This window comes from Ixodes scapularis, unplaced genomic scaffold (genome assembly GCF_016920785.2).
Source record: "Ixodes scapularis isolate PalLabHiFi unplaced genomic scaffold, ASM1692078v2 PGA_scaffold11__112_contigs__length_91849675, whole genome shotgun sequence".
In the NCBI taxonomy this organism is placed as follows: Eukaryota; Metazoa; Arthropoda; class Arachnida; order Ixodida; family Ixodidae; genus Ixodes; species Ixodes scapularis.
In genome coordinates, this window is record NW_024609837.1 from 11708085 (window position 1) to 11724299 (window position 16215).

Consider the following 16215-nt stretch of genomic DNA (forward strand, 5'->3'; position numbering starts at 1 on the left):
CCCTCATTTATCTGCGTACGCAAAGCTTTAGCGTGCGCTATTCTAAAACTTCCTATTTAAAAAAGTTAATTGAAATATTTTTGTTAACCAGTCACCTAATTGCACGAGAAAACTTGCTCCCAGTGGTCGCCAAGACGGGTATACTTATGACAAAATTAAAAGTGTCCTAATACAGCTAGCTCATCTTTTTCTTCAAAGTTGGCAAAGTTGACTAGAATAAAAAAAAAAACATATATATATATATATTGGAAAGCAAATGCTGCTTTTTTTTTTTTTAATTTTGAAATAATGATTCTTTGGTACAAAAGCTCGAGCGGCGAGTACACGCTGGCCATTGACCAAATATCGACGGGCTCACCTATGTAGCTCTTGTCTGTTTCGCAGAGAAGCTGGGTGCCTAAGGTATGTGCATACATAGCAAAAAATCACATACTCGTGCAGAGTACAGACCTACGGTCGCCAGTCTGACAAGCAGGAAAGTGCACCGTCATTTCAGTGGAAGTGCCCGATTAGCCACATATTGAACGTCGCGTGTAGGAGCTTCAACTGGACTACAGGCGCAACAATGTAAGCAATTAGTAAAATAGTAGTCAAAATGTTTATGGTGGACGCTGCCATCGCTCGAGCCTTCGTTGAGTAAGCGACGAAGACTAATATAGTATGCTAATTACGAAAGTGAAGACGTAAATGACAGGTGCAGACATCTACACTGTGTGCACGTCTGTCCGTGTCCTTCACCTTTTATTTTTTTGTCCTTAGCAGGTGAGTTGCTCTCGTTCCTCACGGAAGCGAAAGTTGCGTATCATATTACTTGGTTTCACCTCATGTGCGAGCGAAACCAAAGCTAGAAGCGTGAGCCCAGCGCTTTTTGCGTTACTGCATCGCACGCACGCTCGAGCAAAGCAGCAATGCACAAAGCGTCGATCTCGCGCTTCTATACTTCGTTTAGTCTTATGTGGGAGCGAAGGCGAAGCGTGAGAGCATAGCCCGAGGAAATGCATTAACTGGATAAGCGCGCCTTTAAAGCAGGAACATACGAGTGCTCAACTCGCAGGCCTAACATTGCCTTCGCTCGCACGTAAGATCAAACGAAGTATATGGCCCATGAATCGCCGAACACTCCAAGCGCCAGATACCGACCTTTCCGGGCAGTTCGTCGCACAACCTCCAGCGCAAACGAAACCGACGACCGTTGCGGAAATGCGGACGCAGGGATGGCAAAGGGAAAGGGTTTATATTGAGTTTCTCTTCTCCACAATTCCAAAAAGAAAAGAGGAAAAAAAAAAAAAAGACTGTTTCTCTGTTTGGCCGCTCGCTCTTGTATGGCGCTAGCAGGCAATCTTCCCTCCGCTTCCGATTCCCAGCCCCTCCTCTCCAACTTTCGGTAGCCACTTTTTTTTGCGACGTGCCAGCTTTATTCTATGGATCAAGTTTTTGTGTTTTTTTCTATGCATTTTCTAAAATAATTTTTGTCTTTTGTTGCCGGCGCTGTGTGGAGGTCGTGGCCAGTCATAAACGACCGCAAACACCGTCGTCGCATAAACACAGCGGTATTTGTGATCTTCACCAACTAAGCTCAACTGTATTTAGCGGCTCTTAGAGGCTCTATCTGGTAAGGTCCCGTTTCTCGCAGCCTTCGGTATTAGCAGAGGCGCGCGGAAATTTCAACTAGAGCTTAAGTTACCAGATTTTCGTATATCAAATTATCAATACATCGAACTATTTTACCATCCCCTTTGAATCTGATATATCCGGGTTCGACTGTATTATTCAGACAAGCACATAATCGACCTGTCAGACAGCCCCTGAAATAGTTATTTTGTTAGTTCTTTTGAGAAGTGTTTGCATCAAAAATTCAAAAGTAAAAAAATAAAAATAAATTACAAGGACACCTAAGCATATTTTATGAGTTCTGACAGCATTAATGTCCAATTGAATGCCACTGAGCACTCCTTTGAGTTTTGCATTGCGAGTAATGTTTTTAAGTTTTGCTCACGTTTCGCTAATGCCGAGGTTGCGGCCTCCGACGATGTAGATGCTTCAGGCGCTGCCATGTTCCTCGACGCCGAGAGGAGTAGAAGCGGTTGCAGCTTCGGGAGGGAGTGCAGCGGTGTGCCGTACAGACTTGCTTTCTGCCTTGCTTCCCGTCTCCTAGCGCGTTGCGCCGCTGCCCGCGCTGCTCGTTTCGCCCACTGTGCAGACTTGACCATGGCTAGTTTTGCTGCCTGCCTCTTCGCTCTCGCTGACCGCCTCTTCGCTCGTCTTGCTGCGTTCTTCCGCTCCCTTTGTTCGTCTGCGGTGTACCGGCGTGGACGGCCCCGTTGCTTCACTGCCGAGGTTGCGACTGCCGACGATATAGAAGCTTTGGGCACCACCGTGTTCGGCGGCGCCGAAAGAAGCAGACGCGGCCGCAGTGCCGGCAGGGAGTGCGGTGGTGCGCTGCGCGGGCTGCCCTGGCTCGTTGATGACTGCTGCACCGCTGGGTGAGGGAGCAGCGGGAGTTTGAAACTCGGCGCGGCGCGTGCTGAAATCGCGTGTCCTCTCATCATCATCATGGCCCTAGCTGCGGGTACCGGTTGATGACGTGAGACCTCAAAGCATAACTTTAGACCTAACGTCAGGCCAGCGCATACCCACGTTCCCCCATCCTGCTGCGTTGCAGGCAGTTTGGCTGGCCCCTTAGCAATGATGATGCCGTTGCTATGAAGCCAAAAGACGCATCGCAGCCAATGGAAATTTAGGTGTCGTTTCGGTCAGCCAGTGGCAATTTAGGTGCCGTTTTTTTGCTGCTACAGACAACACCGGCTTCGCTCAAAGGGACAGTTGAAGGGGCACTGACAGAGTATTCATGCTCCGACAGGGTATTTACGGTCTGACAAGGTATTTATGCTTTAGGCTTATCACGCCGTGGGAGTTAATTGAGGCAGTGGCTCACTTTATTTTTATGTATATAAAAAGTTTCAACAAAAAAGCACACAACTGCACTTAGTTGTTGTTCTTTCACAATCGCAAAGTGGTGAGTTCAAATCCTGCCAGGAAATGAAGTGTTTTTATATATGGTTACCTATGTGCTTAATGCCCTTCGGTGTTGGTTTTTTGTTCCGGCTGGCTGTTACCGCCAGCCATTACAGCAAAGGGTTACACTAAAATGTTACAGAACTCTCTATAGAAATCAAATAATAAAACACACTCTGCGTTAAAAAAAAAAAAAAATTAAATGGCAAGAACAATAGCATTTATCCACATACCTGTTCCCTTGGAAACGTCCTCGGTCTGGACTTCTGTCGGATCTGGCAGCTCTGCACAAATAAGTGATTCCAACATTTAGAGTGGCATGTGCCGTCATCGCGTCTCTTCGGAAACCTGTGCAGAACAAGCTAACTAAAAGCGACCCACCCCTCCCTCTCACCCACCGTTTTAATGCGAAAGCACTAACTGTCTCATGGAGCGAGCCGATGTCACCAGTTTGAAGCGCGAGAACGGCACCTGAAATCCTTTCTTCAAGTGTGGCCAGCTCCCAGCTATGAAGCCACTCGAAAAGCCTAGATACGGCACCTAGTTTCCCCGATCCCAAAAGAGCACAGTAAAGCTGATGAATTTTTGGCTTCAGTCCCACTGGCTGGCGCACGTCGACGAGGCTCCCATTGGCCCCCGCGCGTCAGTTTGAACGATCGCTCACCCGATGGCGCTGCGTGCCCGCGAGGAAGTGGCTTCACCATTCCACGCCCAAGGTCAGCGCGCTGTACGCCGCAGACTAAAGAAGGGAGTGGAGAGTGGAGTGTGTGCTTTCACATTCACAATTCATAAGAAGTGCTTAGGTGTACCTTGAGCCTTTCTTTCCAAGTGAACTCTTCCCGCATGAATAGCCATTCTCATTTTGATGATCAGCTTGTTTCCAGTCGCCTCGTCGCTGTGTTGAAGACGATTATGGTGTCCGAGGAATGTGTTTTTGGTGCAAGCTGGCTGTAGTTTGGAGGGTGTCACACGCAGTTGCTCGTCGCGGGCTGATGCTTGTTCTCGTCAAATGAATATGCTGTTCACTTTTACATAGAGCACAAATAAATGCCGCATGGATAACCTTTTCTCGTGGGGTAAGTACTTTTTTTTATTATTATTTCTTGAGTAGACTGTTTTTTCGCAGCGGGAACAAAGTTAGAACCATACAGACACGGGTTGAAATAGAGCAACCATCTTGGGCAGCTATGCGATCGTGCTAAAGGCACAAATGACAGTCCGTTCTGCGATTGGCGAAGCAGAAAAAACACTCGCTTCGGTTTTCGGTAACTACTATCAAACGTCCACAAAACGTTGTTCGATCAAGATGTGACCACGGAGCAGTGAAAGTGTCAAAGGACTGATCTGACCCTAGAGTCATTGAATCCAAAGACAACGCCGGGCTTCGAGCACATTAATTCCGAATATCGAGTCAAACAGCACACTTAGAAATCCATCCCAAGTCAGGCAATGTGACCGGAATGCTTATTTTAACGTTTTACGGCACTTATTCATCTCCGACGGCATCGTATTTTCCACGGCCTCGACGGGAAACTGCAGAGCTTCACGCCTGCTAAGCTTTCAAGGTAGCCACAGTTCGGTGTGCAACAGTGCCTATAGCTTCAACATTTGTTCTTCTGAGACATCCGATAGCAATGTTAAGAATAAAAGACCAAAAACGCACAAATCAACACCTTCAAACTGTTGCGTAAACAGCCCCACGAGCAAGCAGGCTGGCGAAAGGGCCTTCCCAGTGTTGCAAATATTTTGAGCTAGATGGTGCAACGTGTCATACCAAACTTCATTGCCCAGAGGGTATAGTGAAATTTTAGCTTATGCTGAAGCAGAATGAAAACAAGACTATAGGATGCTAAAAGCTGGCCTAGCTTGAGATGTTTGGCTTGCACCAAGATGTGAAGGAAGGGGGCTAGATAGCACTTATCATCTCGTTCTGAAGTATTCTTGTGAAACACTCTTATCCTGAAACATTGAATTGAAAACATTGTAAAATCGGTCTGCACTTGCTTTTTTTATATTATTTCAGAATAAACTGGGATTGACACACTGCTCTTTTATGGAAGCCACATCTACACTTGCACAGATCCAATTGCCCCAGTTGTTTTCTTTCTCCAACAGGTGCATGTCTGAGGTATCCAATAAGACGTATAAATATGTTAAACATAACACTAAGAGTTTTTAGACATCCTTTATACTTCCTGCAATAAATCATATTGAAACTGAACAATTCAAAAGTGTCATAATAACACAACTTCTCCTAGAGCTGGGGGGGATCGGTGGCCGAGTGGTCTAGCGCACACCAGCTCGGAGCACATGGAGCGAAAGCTGGCGCTGCAGAACCCAGGGATCCTGGGTTCGAGCCCCACCCCTGCCCGTTTCGATCAGGATGAGCATCGTACCGGCGTGCGGTCGTGTATCACTACTGTGTGATGCACGTGAAAGATCCCAGGCTAGCGGTTGTACCGCACTGGCTAAATTTCTCATCTACAGCTGGGAGACTCGTCGCCCCTGAAGCAGACCAAGTTCTAGGCTGTATAAACACACACACAACCCCAATTTCTCCTAGAGCTTCCATTTATGTCTTACTGAAATCCACATACCTTTCAGTTTGCTGAGCTATGTTCATTCTCTGATTTCAGTATTTTAATTTGTCTTAATTCCTTTCTATTATCTCTGCAAATGAAACTTCCAATATTAACTCTTTCCTGATTGTGCCCATAGGTCATCGATCCCCGGTGATGAATGGTTTCCAAGCGCCGTCAGAAAAATTAAATTCAGTGAGAACTATGTTTCACAATCATGTGGATAGCTGAAGAAGTGTAGTTGCATTTTCAACGTAGGTTTGAGCTTGATCACAAGCCGGTGGGCTGTCAAAAAATAGTCCTGAGAACGGTGGTTTCACTTGTCTAACGTTGCTAACTGCATGTATCAGCCTTCGTAACAAAGACGGCATTATTTACATAATTCAACTATATTGTGGCATATTTTTTAGACGTCAAGAGCTCTGGCTGCACTTTAAATGATGTTGTAGACATCACTTAAAACACGTTTGTGGCTAAGCATCACTATAATTTCCAATGCTGCACGGAGCAAGAGTGCACGTTTTATGTTCCCAACAAGGTGGACAAAAATGCTAAATAGTAGGAAGAAACTGCAATCAAGGCTACGACGAAACCAAGGTAGAACACAAAGCATTCTGCTGGGGATGTGAGGTGTACTATCTGCGTTTCCCCAACATAAGCACTCTTTCGTTGAAAAGCACGCATGTTACGGAAGTTAACTCTTCGACGAATCAAAAATAGACAACTTCAGTCAGAGTACACTAACTTTGAGAATAAGCAATAGCTGTGTGTGTGGGGATCATTTTGCATATTCTGAATTTTTTTTTTATTTTTTGTTTAATTTGACAAAAATGTAAAGGTTTCAGCGTTTATACGCCTTCCGCAACAACATTGTATTTTTAAAAAATTTAATTTAAAAATTTTTCTTTTACATTATACCAAACTTTGTTTCTTTAGAAAGAACAACTAAATGGCCACATTTTGATATGTTATATTTCTAAATACGCAAATTAGTTAGGAAAATATAAGTGGCTGCACGGATCCTTTGAAAATTGCTGCTTATCCCGCAGTCAGGGAAGAGTCAAGGACATATTTGTAGTCAGATTGTAAAGGCAGCTGTGCTAATTTAATTTGTATTCAATTACAAGTTATATTAAAAAAAAACTCTAGAAGCAGTGCTCCCCCTTAAACATCCATAACAGAGAAGCCATGGACATGTCTTAGATCAAGGGACATTTTGGGTTATGCTGAAAAGTACTGAAGAAAAACCAGAAAAATGTGCAGCTGATAATGTCAGTTACACATAGCGTTTTTTTGTGGGGGCCTTTTCCTACATTATGCGAAATTTGTGAGAATTTTTGGTAGAAAATAGTCTTCCCGGCATGCTTTATGTACATTTTTGTGGACGTGCACCTCTGGAAACAGCAACTCGCGATTTTTTGTCCCAACGTAAATTAATGTAGATGTTGCCGCGCGTAGGACCGGGCACTACTTGCTCAGCCCTGCGCGTGAACAATGTAACTTAATGACTTGATCAATTGTAAGAATTGAAGTGAAGAGAAGAGAGATCTGTGCAAGTGCATAAATCTAACTTGCCAATGCATCAGATTGCTTTTTTTTCGAAAGATGAGTACTACCTTGGAAAGATCACTTTCTACCGCTTTTCTCCGGAGCAATGAACAGTGGCTTAGATGAGGGCAACAGTTTGTCTTATTTGGTTCCCGTCTCATTTAGGCTGCCTGTTTGGTCATACAACCCTCAAATGTTGCAAGCCCTTTACCTGCCACGTTTTAACCCGAAATGAGCCGCTACCTAACGCAAAAGCTATTCTTGCAGCAACGAACCTGTCTTGATGGTAACAGCTCGCGTCGGACTGCTGCCACTGGAACTGCCCCGCCCTGCAAAAAGAGATGGCAGGAGACTTTAATTACCACAAAGTGATGTGCTGAAAATTACAATGCTATTTATGCCCACTTCAAAGCGTAGGAATGCTTTGCAACAATTATCAAAAAAATGATGCCCCTCACACTAATGTCCTAATGCATTTACAGGTATTTTCCAGACGCCTGAAGTTCTGCATGAAGACAAGTTGACAAAATCTTCTAGTGTTTAAGTCACAGAACTTTCAACAACTAATAATGCCAAATCATTCAAACTATTGATCACATGGGTCAAAGACAAGTGCGCAAACTCACCCGGTCCATCGTTCGTCAGTGTAGATTCGCCTTCTTGCGTGTCAGAATCGCCTTGCACATCTGAGACAGCATAAAAAATATAATTTATGAGGCATGAAAAACAAATATAAGGAAACAGTTACCAAGCTATTATTCAGACCAGTACATAATCAGCCAGTCACACAGCCCCCGAAATAGTTATTTAGTTAGTTCTTTTCAAAAGTTTTCGCATATAAATTTCAAAAGTTATGAAAAAAAATTGTGAGGACGCCTAAGCACTTGTTATGAGTTGTGAATGCAAAAGCATCAATGTCCAATTGAATGCCACTGAGTGCTCCTTTGAGTTTTGCATTGCGAGTAATGTTTTAGAGTTTTGCTCACGTTTCGCTACTCCTGAGGTTGCGACCACCGACGATATCGATGCTTTTTGCGGCTTGAGAGGATTTGCTTTCCATCTCCTAGCGCGTTGCGCCGCTGCTCGTTCCGCCCGCCGTGTATCGGGAGACTTGACAACCTTGGGGGGTCTCGCTGCCTGCCTCCTCACTCGTTGTAATGCGTTACTCCGCTCCCTTAGTTGGTCTGCGGTGTACTTGCGTAGACGGGCAGGTTTCGCTACTGCCCAAGCTGTGGCCGCCGACGATATAGGTGCTCCAGGCGCCGCCATCACCACCACGTTCGTCAACGGCGATTGTGGCAAAAGCGGCTGCGGCATCGAGAGGAGCAGAAGCGGCCCGAGGGTTGGCAAGGAGTGTGGCGATGCACCACGCGGATCGCCCTGGCTCGCTGATGACTGCTGCACCGCTGGGTGATGCAGCGGCAAGAGTGCGAAGCTTGGCGCTGCTGGTGCTGAAATCACGTGTCATCTCATCATCATCATGGCCCTAACTACGGGTACCGGTTGACGACGTTAGACCTCAAAGCATAATGTTAGGCCTAATATTAGGCCTAACGTCAGACCAGTGCATACCCGCGTCCCCCCTCACGTCAACAGCTGCGTGTACCGGTTGATGACGTTAGACCTCAAAGCATAACGTCAGGCCTAACGTCAGGCCAGCGCATACCCATGTCCCCTCCCTCACGTCAGCAGCTGCGTGTACCGGTTGACAACATTGGACCTCAAAGCACAACGTCAGGCCTAATGTCAGGCCAGCGCATACCCATGTCCCCTTCTCACGTCAGCAGCTGCGTGTACCGGTTGACGACGTTAGACCTCAAAGCATAACATTAGGCCTAACGTCAGGCCAGCGCATACCCATGTTCCCCCTCACGTCAACAGCTGCATGTGTGTACCGTTTGACGACATTAGACCTCAAAGCTTAAAGGGACACTGAAAGGGTATTTATGCTCGACGAGGTTTTTAGTCGTACGTGACATATGACAGTCCAACAACCCAGAACAGAGTTTGGAACTCGAAATTCGGTTCCTTTCTGCCTGAAAAGAACCAATCGAGAACTGGCAGGTTTGAGTCGCGCTCACACTCTTCTCCGTGGTCACGGGCCGTTTTCTAAGGTTTAGACAACTACCAAATTTAATCAAAGCGGTGGGATCATTAAAGGCAGAGACTCAATATTAAAATTAGAGAAAGGTATTAAACCCATTTTTTGTGGCTTCTAAAAAGCTGCAAATACATTGATTGAAAAAAAGAGTTGCACAGAAAACCGGAAGCATTCTGTGCATTCACTGGATAATTCTCAAAATGGCGTCGTATCGTGTACCGTGGGACTGGCAGGCTGGATGCCGATGGCGGCGGGCGACGGGCGTGGGACGTCTATTTTAAAATGTCGTTTGCGGTACCAGCCAATCTGTCTTCCTTCGAAAGAGAAATTCTGGACCGATAAAAACAATTACAATTCCGTACGACACGCCCAACCACAGGGCCGATTTGCACGAAGAAGTCGCCGAGTCATCGAACCTTCTCGTGGCTGAAGACATCGGTCGTGTTACGTACACGAATTGTTAAGAGATTGAAAAATGCGCAAACGTCAAGCACGAAGTGCATACTTCGAGTTGAATATGCATGCATACAATTTCTTTACTAGGTGCGAATGTGGCCAATCCGTGGTGCTGCCCGACTTCGAGCCAAGAGTGCCAGTCAGCCGGCTGCATTACTACAAACGAGAAGTTCCCTCTCGTCTGCCTGAACATTACGATGTTAAAACTAGCATACTTGGAGCTCCACGATAGGAAGCTGCACATGCCCAAGGACATCCACAAGGCTATGTTGTTAGGAAGTGAATATTCTGCCGGCAGCCGGCACAACTCGAGAAACAAATTGCCGGCAGAATTGTCCCCTATTGGGTCTCGTATAAAATTAATTGTAAAAACGGATTTTTAAAGCAGCAGCTCAGTGGAAAGGTGTCCGCTTCACATGCAGTGGACCCAGGTTTAATCCAAAGCATGGGCTACGTTGTTTTTGTCAAACACTTTGCAATATTTACGCATTTCTTTTTTACATTTATCACTGAACAAAAACGAACAAAAGTTGTGGACGAAACATCGCTGAACTAAATAATATGGGACTCCCTTTTTGACACTTGCGAACTCATTGTAGTCACTTTCCACAAGGAGCATATATATCGGGTAGTGTACGCTTTCCGAGGTGTCCGTAACTGTTCTACAGGAATTGCAACAAGCCATTGGTCCCGATTCCGTTGATAATTAAAAAACTTCAGCAAATTCTGCCGCACAATGCCACTTTTGGAGCTGCCTCACCTGTGAGGCAGCTCTTCACGCAATACCTTGGAGCTGATCACGGGCATTCACCACGGGCACTCACTACTCAATGTACAAAACAACTCATCTTGAGGTGCAGAACAGTGAGTGGAACAAACATAACTGCAAAGCAAACACACAGCAAACGGTACTCTCAACGCTGTCGCCTGCTGCGCGCAACCAAAAAAAAAAAAAAACGCAGTTGGAGGGTTGGGTGTAGCCACACGACTTCCGGCACGTCCTCTATAGGTATTTCTCCGACCTCCGTGCGCAGGTTTTGGTTTTGAGCAGTTGCGTGTCTTGGCTTTATTAAAAATATATGCGATTCTGTAGCAAAATATTAATTGGGTAGTATTCTGACACCATAAAAAATTGCCTGGCAAAAAATGAAAAAAAAAAACTTTTTTGAGGGGTTGTCAGCGTTTCTTTAACGATAGGCCTAAGGTCAGGTCAGCGCATACCCACGTCCCCCTCTCCCGCTGCGCAACCAGCAGTTCGGCTGGCTTCTTAGCAACGATGACGCCATTGCTATGAAGCCCCATGACAAGTCGCAGCCAATGGCAATTTAGGTGCCGTTTCGCTCAGCCAGTGGGAATTTAGGTGCCATTTTTCTCTGCTACAGACAACGCCGGTTTTGCTCCTTGGGACAGTTAAAGGGACAGTGACAGAGTATTTATGCTCTGACAAGGTATTTATGCTTTAGGCCTATCACGCCGTGAAAGTCAAACGAGATGCTGGCTCACTTCATTTTTATGTACATAAAAAGCTTCAACAACGAAGCGCGTGACCACGCTTCATTGTTCTTCTTTCACAATAGACCTTTTCCGAGAAGCGTTCTGCGCACGCGCGAGCGCCCGATGTTAAGCGGCGGAAGTCGGATTGAAAAATCGAGGAAATTCGGAATGAGCCTGTGGATAAGCGAGTAGAACAGGTAATTGCAGCATATATATAATTGGGTTACACAAAAAAAGAAAGTGGACGGAAGGAAAAACACGACGATTGGGTGGACGCCACGGATGCCCATCTTTAAGCTCGCGTTGGGCACGCGCCGCAGCTCGGAGAGCGAAGAAACTGGTAGCGTAGCTCCCGGTATCGATTGGTAGCGCAGGTAGGTCACTTCCTCGATTTTTAGTTCGTGCAGCCAACGCCTGGTGCCGTCGGTATGTGGTAAAGGTCCATTGAAAAATGGCGAGTTCAAATCCTGCCAGGAACTGAAGTGTTTTTATATGTTACCTACGGGCAACGCTTTTTGGTGTTGGTTTTTTGTTACGGCTGGCTGTTACTGAGCTGAATTTGGAGTTCAGAGAAATTTGTTCAGAGAAATTATTGAAATTTGGACTATATACTTTCAATCTATCCGAGTCAAAAGCAGTCCAACTGTATATAAGGTAGCAGTAGCACAACACTAGCAAGCCGCAACCTGTCTTTCGATTTAAAACGCGTTCCATTTCGCTTTTTGGGGAAGTGCTCGTGTGAGCGGGAGGGATGCGGGAAAGTGGGAAGGGAGGAAGGGGGGGGGGGTAGGGGAGGGAGCCGCGAGCCGCACTTTAAGACGCGAAGATCCGCATTGCGGCTCGCGAGCCGTAGCTTGGCCACCCCTGTACTAAAAGGATGTGAAGTACACTTATGGTTCCTGAGCAGTAGTTGCACATCGGTGGGTCTTTGCTTTTTGAAAGGTAGCCACGAGTCAAGTGTGTGTGAACATGATGAAAAAACAGCCTGGGGAGTCACGTGCCCTCGGGGGGGGGGGAAGTCACTTGACCCCCCCCCCCCCGAGGGCACGTGACCTTGGTGGGGTCACGTGGGGGCAAACACGTGCCCCCTCAGAGGTCACGTGACCTCGGGGGGGGGGGGGGGGGGGGGTCACATGACCTTGGGGTGTCACGTGACTCCCCAGGTCACGTGACCAAAATTTTTCCACTAGATTTAGCGGGGAAAGTTTTATGCTAGATTTAGCGGGGAAATTTTTTCCGCCAGATTTAGCGGGGAAATTTTTTCCGCTAGATTTAGCGGGGAAATTTTTTCCGCTAGATTTAGCGGGGAAATTTTTCCGCTAGATTTAGCGGGGAAATTTTTTCCGCTAGATTTAACGGGGAAATTTTTTCCGCTAGATTTAGCGGGGAAATTTTCCGCTACATTTAGCGGGGAAATTTTCCGCTAGATTTAGCGGGGAAATTTACCCATAATGCACAGCGCGGTTACGCCGACGGCGACGGCGACGCCGCTCAAGCCGGAAACGGGCGCCTAAGAGCTGCGCTCTAAAAGCGCGATTAGCAGAACTAAAATATGTTGGCTCTCCTGTATTCAGGACACATACTTCTCTGAGAGCTAAAAAGCGCGCCACAACAGAATCTCGGCTGTCAGTTCCTACACTGCCCCAGAGGGGGTTATGCACATTAAAATCGCCCATTAAAATAAAAGGTTCAGGTAATTGATCGACTAAAGTTTCAAGCTGGGCCAGTTCCAGGGCAAATGAAGGGGGGATGTAAATGGAGCAGATTGGTAACGAGGCGATGCTGTAGCAACCTCACTGCGCCGGCCTCCAGAGCCATGTATAGGGGGACCACACAGGCAGGCGTGCCACTGTGTGCAACGACAGAAACTGCATTGGAAGCACCAGGGGTAGTCACGCGCTACTTCCTGTAGACTTGATAATATGACCTAAAAGAGTTGCTGTCGAGCGGTTTAAAGTAAGTCTCTTGCAGGCAAAATGCAGAGGGTTCATGCCTCTGCAACAAGAGCCTCACGTCGTCTAAATTACAGAAAAGACCTCTGCAGTTCCACTGCATAATGCAGGTCTCAATTTAAAAGAGTGAAGTCTAAAAGCAAAGGAAAGTTTAAAAAGAGACAAGGAAGACATTTACAGGTCTTAAAATCAACCCTCACACGAGGAGCATTTTTCTTTTAAGTGGTACCGTCTGCTCACTGGTGGATCCACCAGCGGCAGGAAGGGAATTCCACTCAGACCCTGACGTGGGCCCGTCCTCGTCGGACTTCAGCTCACCTTGATTCATTGGAACATTGGTGGTTGTCGCCGATGGCTGACCCTTAGATGCCGCTGGCTTGATTGGCCGGAGAGGGTTCCTCTGGGTACCAGAAGGACAAGATGGCATACCCCGTCCCTTGGGGGGCGGGGCAGGACGAGAGGCGAGGGCCGCCAAGCCCTGCTTCTTGCCAGGTCTGGTCACGCCCACATCTTTCCTAGAGCTCGGAGGCGGTGTTTGCCGCACCGGTCCCGAGGTAGAGGGGGACCCCGACGGGACACGCAGGCCATCCGCAGATGTCTGCATCCCAGAGGACAGCATCGGCCGTGCGGGTCTCCCGTGCACGGCCTCTGCATACGGACCACGCAAGGCAAACGAGTCACGCTTTGGGCTGTTACTGCCAGCAAATACAATAAAATGTTACACTGAAATGTTACAAAAACTCTGTTAGGCTCCCGAACTTCCTTGCAACATTCTGGCTCTGCAAGTACAAAAAGGATTGAGATTTTTTTCAATAAAGATAATGTTTAAAAAGAAAAATATGGAAGCGTCAACTTTATGACAGACCTGATTTAACAGACACAAGATGGCTGCTAGGCTCTTCGTCCTGTTCAACATAATCTGATGGTTCTGCAAGTGGAAGCACAGCATACTGAAATTTTAGCCGACGCTGAAACACAATGAAAACAACACTATATGATGCTAAAATGTGGCCTGGCTTGAGACATATGCCTTGCACCAAGATACGAAGGAAGAGGACTAGATAGTACTTATCTTTTTGTGAAACAATTTCTCTCATCCTCAAATATTGTATTGAAAACATTGTACAATCTGTCTGTGCATGCTTTTTTGTTATTATTTCAGAATGAACTGGTATTTACACAATTGTCCCAGTCTTTTTCTTTCTCCGATACGTACATGTCTGAGGTATCCAATAAGGGGTATAAATATGTTAAACATAACATTAACTATTTTTAGACACCCTTTATACTTCCTGCAATAAATAATTTTGGAACTGAACAATTTAAAAGTGTCATAAAAACATAGGCACTTCTTATGAGTTGCGAAAGCGAAAGCAGTAATGTTAAAAGGGCACCTCCACTTAATTTAAAAATATTTGAGATAGTGGCCGATTTTGCTTTTTGAAGCACTCAAAAACAATCCCCAATCTTTTGTTTCGCGAAAAATAAAATATTTTTCGTGTAGTTTTACTCTAGCCATGATTACAAACCGAAACCGAAACGGTGGCAAAGCCGGACAACATTGTATATTCGGCATCACTAAGCATGTACACCCACGTGATATACAAGGGAAGAAGGAGCTCCCTTCTTATCAGGATCCTCCTTTGTGCCTCCTGGATTTCTACAGGCGTCGCTATTCTCCTCCCAGAAGATTATAGAAGATTAAGCTGTCACTCAAAATTCTTACAAAAGCAGCTTCCCTCTCCTCCTTTTACTTGGTGTTCAAAAGTATGGGATGTAACACAAGCCGGCGCTCAACGAGGCGATTGGCTTATCAGTAGTATCAATAGTCGAGCGCCGGGCCGGCCGAGCGCGTCACTCACGTCTTTCACGGCGCTGGCGCCACCCGTGCTCTCCCCAAAAAAGAAAGAAAAAAAAGAAAAAAAAAAAAGAAGAAGAAGCTGTGCATGCTTGATGACGTCGCGGACGTGCCGGGAGAAGGAATTTGGAAGAAGTGGAAATGCAGCCGGGCAGTGTTGTCTGGCCCGCACGTCTCATCCAAAACCAGCGGATTCGTGCTTGTCAAACTTTGACAGCGATTTTAATGAACTTCTAGGCGGAATTCCGTCGTGATATTTGCCATGGGGGTTTTGTAGATGATAACAAAGAGAACTGTATAGTTTTGCACTACTGGAAAAGAAGCGGAGTTGCCCTTTAATGGACCTTTTCCCAGAAGCGTTCTGCGCATGCGCGAGTGCCTGATGCCAAACGGCGGACGTTGGCACGAGAAATCAAGAAAATTCGGAAGGAGGCTGTGGATCAGCGAGTAGAACACGTAATTGTAGCGTATATATAATGGTGTTACACAAAAAAAGAAAGTGGACACAAAGAAAAACACGACGTTTGGGCGGACGCCCACGGATGCCCCTCTTTAAAGGGGTTATGACAAGCCAAAAATAAAATATGCGATAACTATACTGCTAAAACCCATTGTATGTTCCTATACTCTTGCTAAATTTGTTTTGAAAACGGCGCGATAGTTTCGTGGATAAATCGATTTATATGGGGGTCCCTCGGAGGGGCACATCCAGGCGAAGCTGGAGGCTGGCTACGTAGCCAGCCTCTAGCGCGGTGTCTCCTTGCACGCACTCACAGACTTGGCTCTCTTGGCGTCTCAAACCTCAGCTTCCTGGTTTAGACATTTACCTTCCACGCTTCGAGCATGCCGTCCGTGACGATTACGTCTACGGCATCGCTCGCCTTGTAGAAGTGTTCGACAATGATCGCAGCAGCGATGACAGTGGTTGCTATCAAGAGATGTTGGAAGCTGTTCATTTTGACTGCGACTCGCTGGCTACCAGCTCCAGCGACGGCGAGTTACGGACAAACTTGCCGTGGTCACCGTCGTCCGGGAATATGTCGCAGGCGCATGCAGGCCGGGTGAAAGGTTAACGGGCCGGGGGCGAGAGCGAGAATAGCTTTCGGGTTACCGAGTTGCGTGAGCGGTTTTGATCGTACCGTGGTGAGGAAAGCTTGGGCGATCATGAGGGCGCCTAGAATGAGAGAGTGTTCATGGTCACGTGGTTTATGG

At 46.5% G+C, this 16215-nt stretch overlaps 1 protein-coding gene across 1 annotated transcript in view; it reads right to left on the reverse strand.

Moving 5' to 3' along the window:
- Positions 1 to 16215, reverse strand: part of LOC115332158 — a 43723-nt gene that overhangs the window by 24802 nt on the left and 2706 nt on the right. The gene's annotated exons all lie outside the window — the stretch shown is intronic.